The following is a 22,548-nucleotide window of genomic DNA, read 5'->3' as shown; positions in this document are numbered from 1 at the left end:
AGCGAAAAACGGTATCCTTCTCTCTTCTATGCTCTACAGTTTGAACAAGGGACTAGTTTTTATTGGCCTAAGTTGGGTCACGCCCCCATCCCTGAACAAAATCTTGAGCCAAGGGGAAAGAGATGCTGGTTAGCTTAGGCCTAGATCACATGCCCACTTATGCATCTAGGATTGAAGTCAGGCCCACACAAAGTATGGGAACTAAGAGAGAAGACACAGGAGCTTTGCCAAAGGAAACCCAGAAGTAGAAAAAAACGAATTCTAGGAAGCCAAAAAAAGTTAATAATATATGCAACAAAATTTGGTGGTATCCCTGAATCACTAGTATGTGGAACAGATCATTTGAGAGCTACTGGCTTAAGAAAGGCGCGTAGTTGAGAGAGAGAATGTTGATTGCAGGGGACAGCTGACTTAAGGGAGATGGTAACAGCTGGGAAACAAGGGTGAGTGCATATCAATAATTCATTAACACTGGTGCTATTGATTTTAGGGTAGCTTTTTAGAGATCTTCTATTTTTTACTATGCTTCACAGTGAAATTTTCTGAATTCTGTTTTTGCTCATTCTTGTTCCTAGGCAAAGGCATTGTATGTAGCTAAGCCCCAGCCATGGAGAAGGCAGAAGCTGTGTGGATGTCAGAGGAGGTTTGGATTTGGTTAGCTCTGGGCTAATATCTACATTGGAGTTTGTTCAAACTGCCTCATCTGCTTTTGATTGAAGTTATACGAATAGACATTTGGCTTTGTCATGAAGTCATAAAATTCATTTCATTCTGATCTTAAAGGAAGCCAACCATGCCAGAAATTTAGGAACTTTAAATAAGAATAAAGTCTTGATTAAAAATAAGAGAAACGATTTCAAATCATACTCTCTAGCTGATTTCATGGATTCTCTGGGGGGTTAATTGCTCTATTTTATGAAAAATAAAAGTAAAAACAGGTGTCATTAAGACCATACCTTATCTAAATCATAGGCCAGGAAGAATAATGCAAGAATCTCTTAAAATGTCTTTGTCCCCCTGGGAATGAAACAACAGCTAAGTCTTAGAGTTCCACAGGTGGCCTATTCATCTTAAGGTTTCTTGGGAGTAAATGGCATTTCATATTTCCAGCATTCTTTTTGCTTTTACATACAATGTTCTCATTCAGTTCTCAAAACAAACCTGCAAGATTGGCAGATAAGCTGTTCCATTTTGCAGATAGAAGAAGCTGCTGTGCAGAGTGGTTAAATAACTTGGCTAGGGTTACACGACTTGTGCACGGACTTAGGACCATCTACCGGGGGTTGTGATTTTTTTGCTTTAACACCAAATACCATCCTTGATAAGCTGGGTAAGTCAGTAGTTCTGCTTCTCCAGAACTGGACCTTGGGATGCCCACATATGGAGTAATTTATTAATTCTTTCATTTATTGAACACCAACTCTGTTCTAAGCACTCTGCTGGGTTATGGAGATACAGAGATGAATAAAGCATACCTCCTGCCTGCAATGAGCTCTCAGCCTAATGTGATTTCCTTTCCTTATATGTTCCCAGAAAAGGTTAAACATAAATAGGTTTTGGACTATGCATCATTTTTTTTTTGCTTTGCATACTTCTATTGTAATTACTATAAATTTAGACAGCAAACATAATAATTGTAACATTTACTATGTTCCAATAACTGTGCTAGGCACAAATTTAATTCAGCTTTCAAACCAGATGTGCAAAGAAAATATAGCTTATTCAATTTGTCTATAACTTATCTGGTCTTCCTTCCAAGGCCCAATGCATTGTTTAAGAAGAAAAAATAACAAGTTTTGTTCCAATTCCATTTAGAGCTTAATAATAATAATTTCAACAGTCCCTTAGGTAGTGTTCAGGCAACATCCAGGAAGCAAGTCAAATCTTTCTGAATAATCCTATTTTGAATGTCAGAGATTGAATATCTGCCCTTCTCTCTTTGTGTTTTTTCTGGAACAAATTCTAATGCTTCCCTCCCCACGCCCACATGCCCTTACTAGTACTTCCCAAGACAGATGTCCCATGAAACTAAGAGAAGGCCTTGCACTCCGAAAGGCTAAAAGGAAAAACTTATTAATCATTTAAAAACTATAGTTCCTGTGAAACATACATTATCTCCCAAAATATTCAGAGAAGCTCTAAGAGAGAGGGGGTATTTACAGATGAGTTCGCTGAGATATGGAGAGGCTTAATACCATGTTTAAGACCATGGAGATGATTTGTTTTGCTGTGTGCTTAGTGACTTTGCCATACGCTACAATCTGAGGTGTGACCACACAGGCATGGCAGGGAGAGAGGCACACCATGGGGCTTCCCCTCCGCAGTGAAGGGCAGTTCGCAGGCTACTGTGAAGAGGCTGCCATTTACGTTGGCATCACTAGTGCCTAGCATGGGGCCTGGCACACAGTCGGTGCTCAGTAAGTGCTTGCTGAGAGTTAACTGCTTGCAATCACTCTGGGATGGTTTTTGTTTTCTTTTCTCAATGTCCATTTCACAGATGGGGAAACTGGGGCACAAGGACACAGAGCTGGTGGTGGCCGAGCTGAGGTTAGTCCAGGCTCCTGTCTCCCAGGCTAGCTCTCTTCCCCTACCCTTTGCATTTCACAAGGCTCTGAAGCATGCCTGAATCCCGCAGGAAGCTGCCCTGAATCAGCATCAGATGGTCTGTTTTCAGCATTTCTGGAAATATTCCTGGAGGGGTGTGAGAGTCCTCTGGCTGAACTAGAAGAGAGGCTCAGAGGCTAGAAAGCAAAAATTTGAGACCCTGCAAGTTCTGCAATGTGTCCCCTTAGGGGAGATGTTAACACCCAAACCCAGGCCAAATTCTGGATTTGCAGTCACCTACACTATCTGGTAGCAAGATAAATTAACTCTGATTTGCCATATTCTGCAATGTGTGTCTCACACATGCTGGTAATCCTAGGCATAAGCACTTTACTCATACTATACCATTCAATGATTATAGCAACTCCCTAGGACGGGTATTATTAGTATTATTACCCACATTTTATAGTTGAGAAACTGAGACAGTACTGTTGCAATGTCTTAGAGATCTCAGGGCTGCCTGATTTTGGACCTCTTTGAGAACTGCACACTTGTGCCTTCTGATAAAGCAACTATTCTTCTGTAACCCAGAGTGTCTTAGTCAATAGAGAAGCAACTCAAGCACCTACCTTGGTTATTCACAAGGCTTAAATCTAGATGCTTTGCTTTCATACCTCTAAGATGCTGCAAGCCATACTGGGGAATGAGCAGAAAACACCACTATTGAACTTTTGGGTTGGGAGAGGTCGGCTTGATGGCCTGATAGGGTCACAAGCTCCATAGGAATGTGGAATGAAAGGCAGCGTGGCCTCATGGTGAGGAGTCGTAGGAGCCAGGACTCTACTCTAGGCTCTATTCCTTCTTAGCTCTGTGGCCTTGGACAAGGTAACTAAATCTCTCTGTTCTTCGTGCTGCTCACTCATCAATCGTGGTTATCATACAGGGATATTGGGAGGATTAAATGAGTTAGTCCTCATAAAGTGTTGAGCCCCATGCCTGGCACATGATAAACACTCAAAATATGTCACCTAAATGGACAACAAGGAAATAGAGCAGCAGGGAAAGAGCAGAAGCCGCCACAAGATACACTAAGACCCAAAGGCTAGAGAAAGCTGGGATACCTGGGAAGTTATCTCGACATCTTTCTGATTTTTCATGGTTTTATGTTCATCTTTCTTCAGCCCTGTTAACTCTGAGTCTCTGTTACCACTGACCTTTCAATAATGACAGCCAAAATTTATTGGGTACTCGTATGTGCCAAGCACTGTGTGTGCTATATACGAATGATGTTAATTTTCTAAACATTTCTGCTCAGAGCACAGTGACATCGAGCATCTTGTCCACTCTAGTAGGGGGTGGACCAGGAGTTGAACTCAGCTGGATATCTCCTGAGCCTTTGCTTTTAACCAGTCGCTGCCTCTTGATGCTGCTGCTGCTGACCGTCACTACCACTGTCATCCTCCTGATCGTCATCATCATCATCATCACACCTACGTTTTATTGAGCTGAACACTCACAACCCTTCAGGACTGTTCTAAGAGCTTTACATATATTAACTTGTTTCATTCTCACAGTCTTATGAAGTACATATACTTAGCATCCCGTTTTACAGACAAAGAAATGGAGTGCCTTCCTCAAAGTGAGGCCGCTGCTGAGTGGTGGAGCCACAATTCAGATCCAGGCAGTCCCAGAGCCCATCGACACAATACTTTGCCAATACAACACCTCACGCTGGCCTCATGTGCTACTATTTACAAAAAAATATTCCTGTTTTCTCTTTTGAGTCTCACTACCATCCTTTCAGGTAAGGGATATTTTTCTCATTTAATGGAGGTGGAAGTGGAGGCTCAGGAATGTGATATGCCTAAGGTCACCCAGCTGGTCAGTAGCAAAGCCAAGACTAAGCCAGATCTGTCTGCCTTCAAGTCCAGTGCTCTTTCTATCACACCACAGCTGCCAGTACCATCCTGGCCCCATCCCATCCTTCTCCTCCCCACTCCATATAGACACCCTACATATGCCCTTTGTGACATATTTCTCTTCACACTATCCTTCTCCTATTCAAAACATCTCAAATATGGCCTGATTCTAACCTCATACCAGCCTTTAATTAGAAATCCCCCTAAAAAAACGATTCATATGAAGATACTAAGTTAACCTGCCTAGAAAAAGAGAATTTAACTTGGGATTCAAGCTGAAGAAATAACAGTTTAAAGGTAGCACCTCAAGCCAGTGCTAGACCAGCAGAATAGGTACCGCAAAGTTCTTCCAATGTCTCTATCACCACACCACACCCCTGGTTGACCACAGAGGGACACTGTTCTCTCCCTTCCCCAGACAGGTGCTTGGCTTCAGGAGGCAATTCAAAGCCTGATCTCAGGCTATCACTCCTTATCTTCCATCACCCCCCAATCATGTTTAATCAAAGAAGGAAGTGGCAGGCAGGCCTGGGGACCACGTGTCATGAGAGAGGGGAGAAGCTTTTCCTCTCTCTTCCCAGTCCCATGGCTATGCTTCCTAGAGGAGAGTGGAACAGCTGAGCTGGCTAGAGATGGCGTCTTAGGCTAGAGGGCAATAAAGGCAAGTAAGGACCAATTACTTCATAAAATGGAGAGAGTACTTAGACCCCCAGAAGAGAAGTATGAGCACCTGACATCCTAAATCTCCATGTAAACCACAGTCATGGCGAAACCAACAAGGGGGAAAGAGGGGGAGTAATCATTCACCTGGTCATTAATGCTACTGTGTGCCTAGAGATTAAATTTGCAAATTTATACACTGTTATCCTGATCATCATCTAGCAAGTATTTTAACTAGATAAATTTTTTGGGAAAAGAGACTATTTATTACCTTTTTTGGTATCTCACACAGTGCTGGCAAATAGAAATATTCAAGAAAATATTTGTTGATATTGAATCACGGATTCAATATTATTACATTATTACCTTGATCCTAAACTTGCCAAGTTAAATCTCTATTTTCATTTTCATTTGCTAATTTTCAAACGTTTACCTGCCTGCTATGTGCCAGGTACCGGGTTGTGCACTTAAATACACACACGGTTGCTGATCTTTGGGATCATAGAATCTAGGGGAAGACTGCCAAGATAGTTACGAATGAGGTGAGTCATATAGGAGTGTAAAGAAGGCACACTCACCTTGTTTGGGGCTTTCAGGACACCTTCTCTGAATGAAGGAGGTTCAATCTCAGAGCTGAGTGGGGTTTAATGAGTCAGAGAGGGAGGAAGGTGGGACCCAGGAATGTGTGAAGGTCTAGATGCCAGAGAAGAAATGTTACTTTAGAAGTAAAGCAAGAAGCAAACACATAGGGACAGAGATTGGATTGGTGGTTACCAGAGGGGAAGGGGGGAGGGAGGAGGGTGAAAGGGATAATTCGGTACATGTGTGTGGTGATGGGTTGTAATTAGTATTTTGGTGGTGAACATGATGTAATCTATGCAGAAATAGAAGTACAATGATGTACACCTGAAATTTTTACAATGTCATAAACCAATGTTAGTGCAATAAACAAAAAATTAAAAAAAAAATTAAAAAAAAATAAAAAATAAAAAAATAAGTATAAAAAAAAAAAAAAGAAGTAAAGCAAGAAGAAAAGAAAGCAAGTGTGACAACAGCTAAAAGGAGATCAAGGATAGTATGACGTTGGATGGCTTCTAAGCCATGGTAAAGATTTTAGGCTTGTTCATAAGGGGATTTTAAAAAGATCTTCTGGCTGCCCCAGTGGAGGACAGATGACCAAGAGTGGGTAACAGGAGGCTACCATACAGTAGACAAGCAATGGAAAGACAGGTAACCTTATTCACCAGCGGGTAGAAATTGCTCAGATGGATAACATACAAATTCAGGCAATTACCGAGCCATTTTTTGTTGCATTCTCTCCAGAGATCTTTAGAATTTGAAAAGGGAAATAATAAAAGCCTAGTGACTAGACAGCAAGATCAGACGCTGAAGGGTAGGTAGGAGGAATTAAACGATTAGTCAGCGTGCGAGTGCAGAGTGCCTTCTAAGTGACCATGAATATTCAGGTGAATGTGTCTGGCTGGAAGATTACTGAAACAGCAGGCACCCAGTGGACAAAATGTACTCAAGTAAATCTCTAATTAACAGACAGCGTGGTATTGACTGACACCCTGTTAGGTTCTAAGCCCCAGTGTACAGATGGCAGCCAGCATCAAGGCAAAAGATTAAATATTCAGTAACCATCTGGATAGGACTTTCCATCACACCAGACGTCTGTATCATTGGAAACATCTGGAATATTAACCTGATTTTCTGCTTTTCCTATGAAAATCCACAACACTGCAAGTCCAGCCACAGGGACTTGGAGGGGTTACAAATATCCATCGGCCATGGTAGGAGTACAGAGAAATGTGTGTCCAGGTAAGTTGGATGGATTTCAGTGCTAGGCTAGCTGAATATCAGGAAGACCTGACCGTAGAGTGTTATGCTAAAATACTAACGCTTCCTTACATCAGTTGTCACTCCAAAACACATATAAACTCCCATCTCCTGAAACATGGTCAGCAAACCTGCTATCTCATGGTCAGCAAACCTGCTATCTCACAATGTGAAATGCCAGAGATTCCTGAAATTAACCCTCTTTGGACTGAGGTGTCTAAGGCAGAGATACCTGTTTCCACTGAAGTTAGGGACTTGCCACAGTGTCCTGCAGTGTTGGCTTGGCTTGCTTATCTCTTCTTAGATGCCATAAACTAGTACTTCCTTTCCTGGTCTCTTCCAGTTTGCAAGTAGAATTGGAACTAGAATTTTAAGGGTGATCACTAAGACCTGACCAAGAGTTTTCCTAGAGACTCCAAAAGCCATCTTGGAGGAGAGCTGTGAAGACTATAGAAAACCTAGGACCCTCAGAGTCTCATGGTCAGGACTGCCTCTATCTACATGCTGTCTGTATCTACATGGCAGTGTGGTTCTGTTTTTTGAAGTGGGGTGAACTGAGATAACAAACCAGAACAACTAACAAAAAGAACTCATCTACTCTTTTCCAAGACTCTTTTTCCAGTTAAACTACGTTATCCCTCAGTTTGTTGAATATCAGACTCTGTTTTAACTCAAAGTAAGACATCTTCACCAACATTTTTGGGGATGGCACTCTGAATCGTATTGGCTTTGGATTCTAAGAGACAGGAGTTCAAGTCCTGATCCACAAATTCCTAGCTGTTGGATCTTTTTAAGCCTAAATTTTCTCATCTATAAAATGGGGTTAATAGAACATGCATCTCACAGGACTGTTTTGAGGGTTAAACATGATAATTACCACAATGACTCACATATTATTTAGCACTCAAGAAAAATCAACTGCTAAATTTTAAGTAAAAGGAAACCTATGTTGAATCCTTTTGAAAAATGAAATATTACCTCTAAGTTATTATTTGTATGAATTTTTTATATTCCCATATAAAATATACTTAAGGTCACATACATCTCTGCAATCTATATAATGTTGCTCGTGATTTCTTTTGTGATTTATTTTGTCTTCTTACCCGTGGTAATGACCCAGAGTGCTATCTTTCTATTGCCTTTAAGTAGGCTCTTCAAAGAGATAATCAAGTATTTGTTAAATAATTTGATAAAGTTAATTTAATCAAAATAAGACTTAAAAAGCTGGTTGTGTAGATGTAAACTGTTACTTTTTTTTTCTGATTAGAAATGTAATATGGAATTAGTGTAAAGAATTGGGAAACATATAAAAGGCATAAATAATAAAAAGGCATAAATAATAAATGTACACATAATCACTCCACTGAGAGAGAAATGTCTTTAACATTTAGGGGTATTTCCTTTTCATCTTTTTTCTTTCTCTCTGTGTGTGTACGTACACGTGTACCCATGAGATTATTAATATTTAACAAAATTAGGATCACCACATGTTGTTTTGCATCCCAACTTTTTAAATTAAGAATATTTTATTTTTCCCTTATTATTTTAAGGAAACTTGATTTTTAAAGTCTGCAAAGATTTCATCCTATGGATGGGCGTTAATGTATTTAAGCATTGAGACTTATCCATGAACAGGAATTGGGTAGCACTTTGGCATTCCCAATGTCCTAAGCCAAGGACTTCCACTTTGCTATTCAAGGAGAATAAATTTAGGATTTGTTAGAAGGCCTTTCTCTAAGTGATAATAAATATGGATCAAAGAGATTCCTAAAATATTCCAAACGTGAGCAATTTAATTGTCTGCTATTATCTTATCCCTTTTGAGGTGATGGAATTAGTGACTATCTTCTTTATCTTAAACTTTAAAAAAGTAGTCAAAACTATGTAGTTGATCTTTTCAAAGACAAGATGGTCACATGTGGGGTCTCTGCCTGCTTTCATCTATAGGAATTCTAAGACAAACTGAATGTGGAAGAAATTTAATGTCTCAAGAGGAAGAAAAACTCTTCATATGTCCAGAATTTTGGGAGAAGAGGGGGAAGCTTCGTGGAAGGGAACTTGAATTCACACTGTGAATAGATTAAACGTGATTCTTCTGTCTGTAGACATAGGAAAAGACAAAACTGAAGAAATCAAAAGGAAATATTGATGTTACTGCTTTAAACAAATAGTAATGATTTATGAAAACCTACAAGTCCTAGAAATAGAACCTGACAAGCCCCTCCCATCCCTCCTCCTGCCTACTTCCTCCACTGTGACCTTAGTCCAGGCTCTGTCCCTCAGGCTCACCCCAAACCTCTCTCCATCATCCAGTGTGCCTCAAATGTCTGAGCACAACAAGGTAGAAGAGAAAACAGAGCAGGATGTGTGCAGGACTTGTATTTTCACTTTCAGTACATCTGTGGAGGTTCTCAAGTTTTGAGTAGCAGAAACACTTGGGTGCCATTATTACAGAATTTAAAAAACTCAGCTTTTTTTTACTTCAGTATGTGAAATTAATGGGCTCTGGTGAATCCACAGATGGAAGTTGAGCTAGGTCTTCCTAGGGTGGCTCCTTATCATTACTGCATTTCTCCAGAGTCTCGGGTATCCTAGGACATGGAAGCAAGTGAATCCGTTGAAAGGCATATGTCTTTCCCTTCAAATCTCTTCACTCAAAACTCCATTTATTAATTAATTTTTGTATGATTTATTGTGTTATTGGCCCTAAACCTTTATCCTCTTTTATTCACACCCTTTGTCATTGACTTGTTTTGGCCAATGGAATGTGGGTAGAAGTGACAAGCTACCAGTTTTGAACCTATACTTTAAAAGGCATCCTATGTTTCTGCTTGCCCTCTTGTATTCCTGCCTTCTGCCATGAGAAGAACATGCTCCAGCAAGCCTGCTTGTCCAAGAAGAACGAGAGACAGGCAGTAGACCTAACCTACAGCTTGGAACCAAGCCCAGTTAACCTCCCAATAACTTGCAGATGCATAAGTGAAATAAATGCTTATTGTCATATGACACTAGGAATTTTACAGTTGTTTGTTACACAGCAATTACTGACTGATACAGATATGCCTGCATTCATTCTTCAACAATCACTTGTAGAGTATTAATGATCTGTAAGACAATGCACAAGGTAGGCACTAGGGAGACAACAAAAATAAGATATAGTCCTTGCCCTCATAGAACACATTTTATAGTAAGGGAGATAAGTAAACAGGTCATTACAACATAGTATCCTAAGTGTTATGAGAGTGGAAAGTATAGGGTGCCATGGGAGAACACTAGAATGGTACCTAACCTAGAGAAGGAAGATTAAGGACATCTTACCTGGCCCATAGTAGGCCTTATTTGTAGAATAAATTTTGAATAAAAAATAATGAATAAGCTAACATTGGAAGAATAAATAGTGAGGCAAAAATAGTGTGTATAGGGATATAAGAGTTGAGGAGAAGTGTTCCGTTGAGAAGAAACAGCAGGGGCAAAGGCCAAGATACCAGAAATAATCAAATATGTATTCAGCTCTTGGGCACCAGTTTGAGATCCTTGCATGTAAACCTATGGTGCCCAAACTTCAATGTGCAAATGAATCAGCTGAGATACATGTTTAAAATGGAGATTCTTAGTCACCATACCTAGAAATCCTGACTCAGTAAGTCTGGTGGAGAGCCTGAGAATCTGAATTTTAGGAGCTCCCTAGGTATATTTGAGACAGCAAAACCACAGAAGTAGAATTAATTGACCACATATATATAGAATTTTCTCCATTTCCTAAAGGTCTTTGAAATCAAAAACAAAATACAGTCCTTAATTGCTGATTCTATTACCTGGTTTCTTTGTTTACTTTGGTTTTCTGTTCTTTTAGGAGGAGGGGCAGGGAAATTTTAAGAAAAGGACAAAGACTTTGGGGCCACTGACACAAAAGCTTATTTCTCAGATGTAAAACAAAATTTCCAAGAAAGTTTTTCTGGGACCTCCACATTTCCTAAATGTGTTACATGGCCCTCTGTACCCAAGGCTCAAGCCACACTGGATAATTCCCAGTTTCCTCTCTCATGACAGATATCTTTCCTCAAAATTGTTTTCTCTCCTTTTGCCACTTGGTGAAATTCTCTTCATTCTACAAAACCAGATTCAAATGCTTCCCTGGGACACCTTCCATAATGCTCTGCAGAATTAATGACTCATTCATTCATTCAATCATTCATTGACTTGACTGATGTACTGGGGACTTACTATGTGCCAGGCATTTGGGATAGCTTGAGAAACAAGACTTAGCTCCTATCATCAAGCTGAAGTTACTCTTCCTCACAGCGTTTTGTTTGTAGCTAATTGTTGGAGCTAAGTTTACCAAGCACTTAGCTTGTACCTGGCTCTGTGCTAAGCAATCAACATGCATTGAAACCTATTATATACATTTTATTAGTCGCATTTTACATATGAATGAACTGAGGTTAAACAATTTGCCCAAGATCTCATTGCAAGGTTAAATCACAGAACTGGGATCTGAACGCAATTAGTCTGAGTTCACAGGCTCTGCATTAATCATTCCATCAGACTCTTTCCTATATCATCACCACATTTTCATTGCACAGTATCACAATTAGCTATTTACCTGGCTGTCGTTCTCATTATACTTCAAACAATTCCAGAGAAAGCACAGAGAGAAAATCAATTTTATATCACATAGCTCCTGGCATATAAAATGTACATTCAAAAATAGTCATTGGATCATAAAAATTGAGATGTTTAATTCCAATGGCAAGTGTGCTCTGATAAGTGAAGCATGACCAGACTGAATTGTGTATTTTTGGAACTGGAGGTATAATTTAGAATTTGGATGGTGTTCAGTTTTAATCTTGTACTACTTGGCTGGATTCATGCAGTCTAGTTAAAATAGTTTCTTTTATTTTAAGTTATTTTTTTTTAAAGAAATGCTTTGTAGTAAAATATTTAGTTTCTGTTACATGTTAATAGGAATAAAATTGTAAATCTTCTCTGATATGATAATAAAAGCTAAAATTTACTAAACATTTACTCTGTGCTTGATACTATGTCAAGCACTTTACATGCACTATCTCACTGAATCTTCCCCCAAAGAACTTTAATACACAAACTACTTTTATTCCCAACTTGGACTTATGGTTTCAGCTCCAATGTGAAAAGAGCTTGTAAGTTATCACTCCTCTTCATACAACAACAACAAAAAGCTGGGCAATCTAAAGGTAAATAACTTTTCCTGGAACCTTCAGAGAACTGAGGTTGAAGGACAAACAGCAACTCTGAAATATAGAGAGACAGGCACACACAGAGAGTCACAGCCAGAACTGCTTACCTGGAGCAGAAGCCACTAGAACCATAAACTGGTTAAACCGATGAATTGATGCAGACAGAGTATGTACTAACATGAGAGTGAGAAATAGTCTTATGGGGGGCTACAGTCTTAGAGAGACCCTCAAACTTTCATGAACTTTACCTCCAGGAACCATAACAGGTTCTCAGAGTGAAGATCCAAGAAAGATTCTCTCCTGGCTTTGGCAGGGGGAGGGGAAGAGTAATCAAGGTGAAATACTCTCAGAGCCCTCTCCATAACAAAGGCCTATTTTCCAAGGAAAAGATTTTGCCAGCATTATCTCAACTGAAGAAAGAACATTCCTCCCACTATAGCTTCCTCTAGCCTTTCTATCTCACTTAAGGGGTGGGGAGAGGGAGAACCATAGTCAACAGAGGTCAGGGCTTCAAGATAATAGATTGATATTGCCACAGCCAGGGAAGTGTTCGGGTCGGGGGAAAAAGCTATACCTCTGGAGAACCACCTGTGAAGATCACAGCCCAGAGACTTAGGTTTACTAAAAGACTGTAATTTAATTATAAGACTATAGAATGTTCTCCCTCTCCCACACCTTGTCACTATGATAACAAGGCCCTGGTATAATAGTGGATTACAGCTCAAAGAGCTGCAAGATACAGATTCTCTCTGAGGAGGAGTACTTAGGGAAGCCCAAAATCAAGAGGAGAGACAAAAACAAGGAGCTAGAGGAATTTGAAGCCTCTGGCACCTATGACAACAGCAAGCATTAAACACAGCCTGACTCCTATGCAGATTAATATAAATCCCAACCTAAAGTTCCTAGTACCCAACACAACATGTCTGGCTTTCAATAAAACTTACAAGGCATGCTAAAAGGAGAGAAAAAATATAGTCTGAAGAGAAAAAGCAATCATCAGAACTAGACTCAAGTATGAGACAGATGTTGGGATTATCAGACAGCGAATTTAAAATAACTATGATTAATATGTTAAGGGATCTAATGGAAAAAGTAGACAACATGCAAAAACAGATGGGTAATGCAGGCAGAGAGATGAAAACTCTAAGAAGGAATCAAAAGAAAATGCTAGGATCAAAAACACTGTAACAAAAATGAAGAATGCCTTTGATGGGCTCATCAGTATACTGGACATAGCTGAAGAAAGAATCAGTGAGCTTTAAGATAGGTCAATAGAAACTTCCCAAACAGAAATGCAAAGAGAAAAAAGAATAAAAACAAAATAAACCAGAACATCCAAGAACTATGAGATAATTTCAAAATACACATATACAATTTCGATATACAGACAATATAATTGGAATACAAGAAGCAGAAGAAAGAGAATGGAGCATAAGAAATATATGAAGTAATAATGACTAAGAACTTTCAAAATTAGGGACAGACTCCAAATAACAGATCTAGGAAGCTCAGAGAACATTGAGTAGGAAAAGGAAAACGAAACAAAATAAAAAGTACCTAGGCATATCACATTCAAACTGCAGAAAACCAACTACAAAGAGAAAACCTTGGAAAGAGCCAAGGGGTGGGGTGGGGAAACTACCTTACCTATAGGGGAGCAAGGGTAAGAATTACACCTAACTTCTCATGAGAAACTATGTAAGAAAGAAGAGAGTGGAGTGAAATATTTAAAGTGTTAAAAGAGAAAAACACCAACCTAGAATTCTATACCCAGCAAATTATCCTTCAAAGGTGATGAGTTGATGGTGGGGGATGCTGTTCATGTATGAATCGATTAGTACATGTGAAATCTCTGTACCCTCTGCTCAATTTTGCTGTGAAGATAGAAATGCTCTCAAAAAGTCTATTAAACTTTTTTTTAAAAAGTGGAGGAGAAATATTCCCAAATTGAAGGTGAAGAAGTGAGGCTTAGAGAGGACTCTAACTTTCCTGAGGGCACAAGGACAGTAGAAGGTGGAAGTGGGACTCAAAATCCATGCTTTCTAGATACTTAGTAGTATTGTGACCACAAGAAAGAGTTTCTATCCTAATTACAGAGTTTCGTTAAAGAAGCATTAATGCTCTTCAAAGAAATTATGATAACAATGGTTTTCTTTAAGAAGGAAAAATTTAAGCTTTAAGTGTGAAGAATGAAGTTAAAACAGAAACAAAAAACCCAGATCATTCAAGCTAGAGAAATTTTTACCTAAAATATTCTAAAATTTGAGGCAAGGGTAGGTTTTGGGTAAATTTTTTTAAGAGAGTTGCCCGAAATCTTTATTATCTTTACCAATATTTGAGAACACAGGCAATCCTAGGGAAAGCCTGCCAACTTCTTGGTTGAACTACTACTACTTAGAGCCAATGAACTAAACTACTAAATCCAGATTATGCCATTTAGCTGTCAGTCTTAGTACACACAAGACAGCCCAGAAAGTACCAGAAATGGCCATTGGTGGGAGGAAATACACCAAGACCTGTCTCCTCTACTTCTAGGCTCTCACACTTCCAAACCACGCCCTGTCCACCGGCACCCCAAGCTCAAGGTCAGTGCCAAGCTCACCCAAGTGGCCCAAACACAGCAAGAAAGAGTCTTTTTCTTTAGATAGGTGCTCCACTGCCTGAAAACTTTTTCCTCTTCCCCTTATTATTCTTCCTTCAATAGCCAGATCACAGGTCCCTCCTCTGTGAAACTTTCCTGAATCTCTATCTCCAGCTTTCCTCAAAACTCATGACAGTGTATTCTTTCTTCTGTTAATACACCACTTTGTATTGTAACTAACTCTTCACATGACTCTTTTCTTCACTGGACTGAGAGTTCCTTCAGAGTAGGATGCCTGTCTTATTCATCTTCCCTCCCCAGTATCCAATAGTGCTTGGTGTACACATGGAAAGTGCTCATTGGGATGTTACTGTGAGGCATAATGATGATAATAATAACAGAAACTATCTTTCTTGCACTTTATTTTATGCCAGTTTCTCTGCTAAGAACATGCACTATCTCATGGAATTCTCATAATAATCTTTGTAAGGTGAATATTGCTATCACTGCTACTTGTATGAGTAAGGAAGTTGAGGCTTAGAGAGGTAAAATAATTGCCCATGTCCCCCAGCAGGTTACAATTTGAACCCAAAGGGCTTGCTTCCAAAGTCCAAGTTCTTAGGACACTAAGAAACACTGCCCTATTGTGAATATCCCACCATTAAAAGGCAGACATAACTTTTGAAATGGAAGAATAGTTTTATCTTTATTTAGTATGGAATGATGACCTGCCAGAGTTATGTTTTCCTACCCAGAAGATGTAGCTCAGAAAGTTTCCTTGGAAGCAATTAGCAAGTTGCCTTTAGGAGAATAACTTTCCTTTGAGTCATTGAGGGCAGAACTCCTTAAAAGAGTGGGTGTGTTAGGAGGATGAGCAAATGGCTCCACTGCCAAGGAAAGGGAGCAGCGTCAGATCTTCTGTGTTTGGAGATACAAAAAGACACTCTGCCAAGTGCTCTGGGAAGGGATTGGGGAAGGAAAATCACCAGGGCTCTTGATCCATGAGATGTAGGAATCCTGAGCTAATCTGTTTGAACACAGCATTGAGGAGCTGGCTGATGGCTTAGTGAACAAGGGTTATTTTGAATGTTAGAAATGAGCCTGCACCAGCATCTATGGCAGAAACCAGAACAGAGGATACACACTGCCATCGTGGTCTTCTAGACTGGCTGGGTGTCCCCTCAGGTCCGCTGCTGCTTTCCTCTAGACCAGCTGCCACTCAGATGCCAGCACCTCTCCTCATGGTCACAGCTGAAGAGGACATGTCCTTATTCCCTTTCCAGCTACCTAAACTGAGGGAACTCTCCTGTGACAGCAGGGATGGGAAATACCTCTGATGCAATCATATTAAAATGGCTTGCTTTGTAATTTGCTATTTGGCCATGTCTATGTTAAGTTTTTCTTTTAACCGATCTGACTGAATTCATCTAACAACAACAGAGATACATAATTTGGGGCATAATTTAGACACAACCAGAGTCATCTATGAGGGGCCACTGCAGTAAATCTAGTAACTGTTGGTGGATGCCATCTATATGCAAGACACTCTGCTTAAAGTAAAAGGAGATCAAAGCGGGGGGTGGGGGAGTGGATTTTTTTCCAAGTAAATTTAGGCAAAGATTTGGAAATCCTCATTTTTAATGCTCACACTGAAAACATGTGAACTCTAGAACTTTGACATTAGCTGAATTCAAACTTGAAATATAGTAGAGTTACACACAAACACACACACACACACAAACACATACACAGTGAAAGGGAGTATAATGGAATAGGAAAGGAAAAGCAGAAAAGCTTCAAAGAATAGAGTCAGCCAATCTTTAACCTTGTCTAGGGGCTTCTTAAACCCCATCCCATCACCAGTTGATGGTCCATTTTTGGCCAGATTGAATTTCAGGGCTGCCTTAATAACCTGCCTTGAACCTTTACTTCTGCTGTCAGATGCTTCGCATCTTATACTCATGACCTCTGCCTCTGAATGTACACTCTCAGAGTTGCATCAGAATCAAAATGCTGTTAAAGAGAACCTGTATTTCTGAGTTGAGTTGTGGAGGAAACAAGGCTGCAAATTGCATTCACTGTCTTCTTGCGCTGATCAAGACATCTTCCCAAAACACAGTTACTCATCTTGCAAATGAATTTTCGTCTCTCTCATCACTTTCAGTACCACTGAGGAAGCTTAAAAGCCTCCAGCATGCCTTTGCCTCCAGCATGTCTCCAGATTCTGGATTTGAACTGTGAATACAGAAAGGACTATGTGGAAAGAATGCAATCTGCCCAGGAATGCATCGTTACTTTGAAGCTCACTCTACCTCTCTGAACATCTGTCAGGGTTCCTAAGGTGGCCTGTACCTTAATGCAATATGGAAATGAGGGGATGTGGACCACAGCTGGGTTCCTTTTAACTTTCTGCTTCTGGGGGACTTAACTTCACACAGGATAGGCTAGTAGAATTTTCCAAAGGGAAGTTAAAACAGAATGGGGTTTCTCCTGGGGTTTTAAGCAGTGGCTCTACAGAAAACATGGAGTTTAGAGTTTTTCATATCATTCACAAGCACATCACTGAATAGTTAATCCTGAAGGATTCAAGATATGCCTGGTTCATTTCAGACTCCATAGAGTCAACAATAACAACAGAAAGGTGGCTTTCAATTCAGTAGAGACTAGTTTCCTAGCAACAAAGGCCACAGGAAGTTGAGACCCATTAAGAAAGAGAAGGAAACACAATACTATGATTGCTTTGAGGCATTGAAATACTTCTTTAGATGCTGAAATTTCAATCCGTGTTTTACAAGTTAATCACTGCTTTTACCACAATTGTCTGCATGTATATGCAGACAATTTATATATATATATATAAAGAAACAAGAAAGAAATCACAGTGCTTTGTTATAAAGGAGCAGCACTGCAGACTGAACTGCACTTTTCATATAGATTGACGATTTTGAGAAATATCTGCATGCATTTAAATATCTTTTTGACAATGTAGAACTCTTTTTGAGTTGAGAATTTAAAAGTCTTTGCTCTAAATATGAGAACTTTTTAGCATGTCTAATTTTCTCATGAATGGCGAATTAGCAAAATAGATATTTGGGTGTTTAATGTCTAATCTGCATAATAATAAATGCTCTCAAAACAAAATCACCTATTTTATATTTTTCAGTGGAAAACCATTTTACACAAATTTTAGAGAAAATGTAATACTTTGCATCTAGAAGGCCAATATTTACCTTTCAGTTTTTATAGAGCTGTGAATAATAATTAGTCATTCTCCTCCAGATCTGAGCTTTTTCTCTAAGTAAATTTAGGCAAAGATTGGGAAATTCTCCTTTTTCATGCTCATGCTGAAAAGATGTGGGCTCTAGAACTTTGACATTGGCTCAGTTCAGGTCATGTCAAAAGAAGGAGGAGGAGGAGGAACGGGGCGGAGGAAGAAGGAGAAAGAAGAAGAGGAGGGGGAGGAGAGAATGGTTACTGCCTGAGTTTAACTCAAAGTACCTGTAGACTTGCGGGTGCAGGTAACGGCAGCAGTTATAATACTTACTATAACGGCAACCATGTATTGGATACTTATTGTGTGATCTTGGCTAAGAAATTTATATCCGTCATCTCATTTAATTCTTACATCAAACCATGAGGTAGATTCTGCTGTGATCTCTGTTTTCTAGAAGTCAAAGCTGATGCTCAGAGGTTAAATGACTTGCCCTAAGTTACCCTGCTGCTAAGTAGAAGAGCCTAATTTGGACTTCCTAAAGAGTTTAAAAAAAAAAAATGTGGGTTGCCATCTGTTAGCTCTTTGCTATTCACATTTAGTGGGTTATCTAATTTATCCCTGAAAACAAGAAACAGAATTTGGACCTAGCCCATCCCTCTGCTGAGTTCATGCTCTTATCACTATCCTACTGTCCTTCCATTAGGGTTTTCCTCCCAAAAATAGTTGGCAGATTTGCTTAGGATACCCTCAGAGCTCCAAGGAAAGTGCTTCAAAGATTGCACAAACAAGGTATATTTTAAGCCTTGGTTAAAATTTAAATTGCCTAAGGATCCCATTCGTTTCTGTCTATTTTAAATATTGAGGTTCCATCTTAGATTTCATTTGAAAAGAAAAAGAAGAAACACGAAGCAGGACACTACACCACAATTTAAATTAATGTCTTTCAGCCTTCTCCCATGTTGACTACAGGGCTCTTCATCCTCCAGATGAAGCTGAATACTTCCTTTTAATTTTTTTTTTTGTTTCCTTTGTATCCAGATATTTTGGGCACTTGTATTCTGCACTGATTGGCTCACTCTGAAGAGCTGGACAAATCTCTTCTCTTTCTGAGCCTCCAAGACCTCAATGGTGAAACAGGTATAATACTAACCTTCCAGATGTTGTAAAGTTGAATGGGATAAAATATGTCATGATAGAAATTTGCAAGCCCAAATTTTGCTGTGCAAGAAATACATTTTTCTTCTTAAATCACCTTAAAGCTTCTCCAAGTCTCCATCTACCAGGCTGGTGTGAAATTCAAGCACAGCCGTCCCTAGAGATCTCTCTTCTCTCCTCTTATCCTACACTTGTCAAAGCATCGAAGCCTCCTCTAGACATCTACTGAGGAGATATTCATTGTCCCTGCAGGTGTGGTGGCCCTGCTCTATCTTGGCACTCTTGGAGCACAGATTGTCAAAAAACAAAATATTCTGATACTTGTTAAAACAGTAAGGAACCATGTACATTTGAGGAGCAAAATAATTTATTTTGAGAATAGATATTATAAAAGCCACTTTTTGTGAATTAATTTTGAAAACTGAAACATTGCTGCGTGCATTACAAAGCTTCATTAAACACAGCCTTAAAATAATAGAATTAGCTGTGACTATGTTTTTATGCTATGCTATTTTACATTATGCTAATCTCTAGGACCTTAAAACATAACGCTTTTTCTCTTTAGAATTAGATTTACAAATGGTGAAAACAGAATAAGTTAAGGAACAAATGTTAGGGCCAACTGTTTTTCCCCGAGCGTCCACCACATCCATTATTTTCCATTGAATGGTTCAGGACAGAGGGCACCGTGTTGAGGAATGGGTCTCAGTTGGAAGAGTGGAAGGAACAGAAGTGGAGGCAGAGAAGAATGCAGGCAGCTCATAGTTCTAGTCAATCCTCTACCTACAGCAACATGCCCTGGTAGAAATAAGGTCTTGGTAATGTGCAAATAAATGAAGACCACCCAAATTAGAACAAGCAAACCCTGTTTATTCAAAACTTGTAGCATCAATGGAGCCAGCCACATCCCTTCTGTTTGGCAAATTCAAAGACAGGCAGAGGAGAGGGAAACTTTAGAGTGGAAAAAGGGAAAGCTTCAGGTAGGCCTTGGTTGGAGCTGTTGGCATGGGGAAGCTGGAGGAAGGCTAACTAGAAGTGGGGCATCCTATGTGATGGTGAGGGGAGTGTATTTGGCTTTCTCTGGCTGGTCCTACATTGGAAATGTACAAAAATTAGGGAAGCTGTCAGTTATTGACTAAGTCCTGATGTTTGGGGCTGATTGCTAAGGGGTTGTTGTCTGGCTTCCTGGACTGGTTGCTGCAGATTGTAGGTCAGAGTTCTATTTTTATATATCATCTGACCATTGTCCATTTGTATATTCAGTCTCTCAGCAGGTAACCCGATGGCCCAATAGACAAAAATCACCCTGGCCACAACTTGAATCTTTAACATTTTAAGCTTTTTAAAATTAATAAAGCAATTCATTCTTTCTTAAAACAAACACAAATTATACATAGGTAAAAACAAGACAGAAAAAGAAAACAAAAGAGCTCTTTTCTATAACTGCATTCCCTAGAAATCATCTCTGTTAACAAAGAAGGTGGACTAAGCTATGGCTTTTATAAACAAAAAATCCACTTGTATGAACATGGCATGAGGCAAGTGGAGAAAAATGTCTGAGTATCAGCCAATGCTCTTGGTTTCAAACAACAGAAGCTGCCCCTGACAGGAAGGGTGTTTATTAAAATGGTGTTTTTTGGGCAGCTCACAAAATCATTCAAAAGGCTGGAATGCCAGACTTGAGACAGGCTTCCAGAAACAACTCCCTAAGCCATGCAGCAGAGCCGATCTGACAAGAAAACCACTACCACAGCTCTTGAGCCCGAGAGGCTTGAGTCTCCATCACTTCCACTCTCATGTCTGGCATTGACTTAGTGCATGTGCTTCTCCCAGCAGCATCGATGCTACCTCTGGGCCAGGCACCGGGCTTTGCAGCCTCAGCCACAACCCCTGCCAGAAATAAAGCAGATCCCGCACGGTGTTTGCCTCCTTACCCTTGCTGCTTCTGATTCAAAGCCTCACGTGGGTCTATCTGACTGGTGGGTCTATCTAGCCTGTGTCAGATGAGCCATGAGGGAGGCAGGAAAGGCGAGTGTTCTACTTTGGAGAGGCAGGAATTTCCACAAATATCAGATGGATGTTCAAAGAGCACTAAGGGGTCACAAAAACATAATAAATGCCCGCTACTGAGCAGGACCCAACATTCTGACCCTCTAGCCACGCTGTGGGGACCTACAGGCTGACAAAGGAATTGTGCAAATCCTTTCGAGACTCTTAGATACTTGAAGGTGTCATCTGGCCATCTTTTAAAGAAGCATGTAATTATTCCTCTGCAGAAGGCTTTGTGTTAAGCCATGGATAATCTCATGAGTTAGGGAATAGACTCAAAAGCTTGATGTCCTTCTTGCTCTGTTCCAGATTGAGTTTCTCTGGGTTCAAAGACAATGCATTTCAGCATCAGAAATCAGATGTTTAAGACTCCATTACAAATTTTTCTATCATATGCTGTAGATTTCAATTTTCTTACCTTTATTTTCCTCCAGAAATTTATTTTTTCATGTATAATTTTATATCCTGCTGCATTATATGTATTTCTCTTCTGGCTATTTCAAATCTTTTTTGGAATAAGGGGTTGCTATAGAATAAACAAACAAATAAATATGTAATTTGATTCAGTTCAAAAGTCCTTTTCTCAAGCATGGCTTGAAACCTTTGTGCATGCTAATGATGTACAGAAGTTTCTAGATATCTCAGTTAAATCAGCACACTTATGGATGATCTGTCAGTCTCATCATGCCTAGAGAGTGATGTGCTTATCAAACTCTTAATTTTATCTTCCCCAGTTGGGAAGGTAGTGGCACTGCCAATTACGGAACACATAACATACCAGGCCCTGTGCTAAGTGCTTTATGGGGATTATCTTGTTTAATCTTTACAGCAATCCTAGGAGTTAGGTACTATGGTTATGCCTACTTTGTTGATGAGGACTCCGAGGCTCAGAGAGGTGAAATAACTTGTACATAGTTTCAGAGGTATTAAGTGGTAGAATGGTGCTTAACCAATAACTGACAGTCACAGCAGAACCACCGTGATGGGATGGCCAATGTGAGGAGGAGGAGGAGGAAGAATTAGGGCCTATGGCCTTTCTGTACATCTGAGCAACTCTCTCCAGCTGTCTGGGAACTTGGCACAGAGCTACTGAGCAAGTTGGTCACGCACGGATCTCCTGGTTGTTGCATGTGGTCATAACAGTGCTTCAGGCAGTAATGGGACATGCTTTGATGGTTTCAAAGGGAATTTGAAAGGAAATCCTCATCCTCATCCAGAAGACAGCATGACTAACACTGTCCCAGACATGAGTAGGATGACCATACACCATGCCTGCGCCCATGTAGGTGAGGAGCCTGGAAAACATCAGGGCTGAGTCAGCTCCTCTGTGCCGTCTTCCTGACAACCTAAACCTCGACCTCTCACATGGCT

The sequence above is a fragment of the Ceratotherium simum genome, chromosome 4 (assembly GCF_057802395.1).
Source record: "Ceratotherium simum simum isolate JZ-2026a chromosome 4, ASM5780239v1, whole genome shotgun sequence".
Taxonomy (NCBI): domain Eukaryota; kingdom Metazoa; phylum Chordata; class Mammalia; order Perissodactyla; family Rhinocerotidae; genus Ceratotherium; species Ceratotherium simum.
This window is presented reverse-complemented; position numbering follows the sequence as displayed.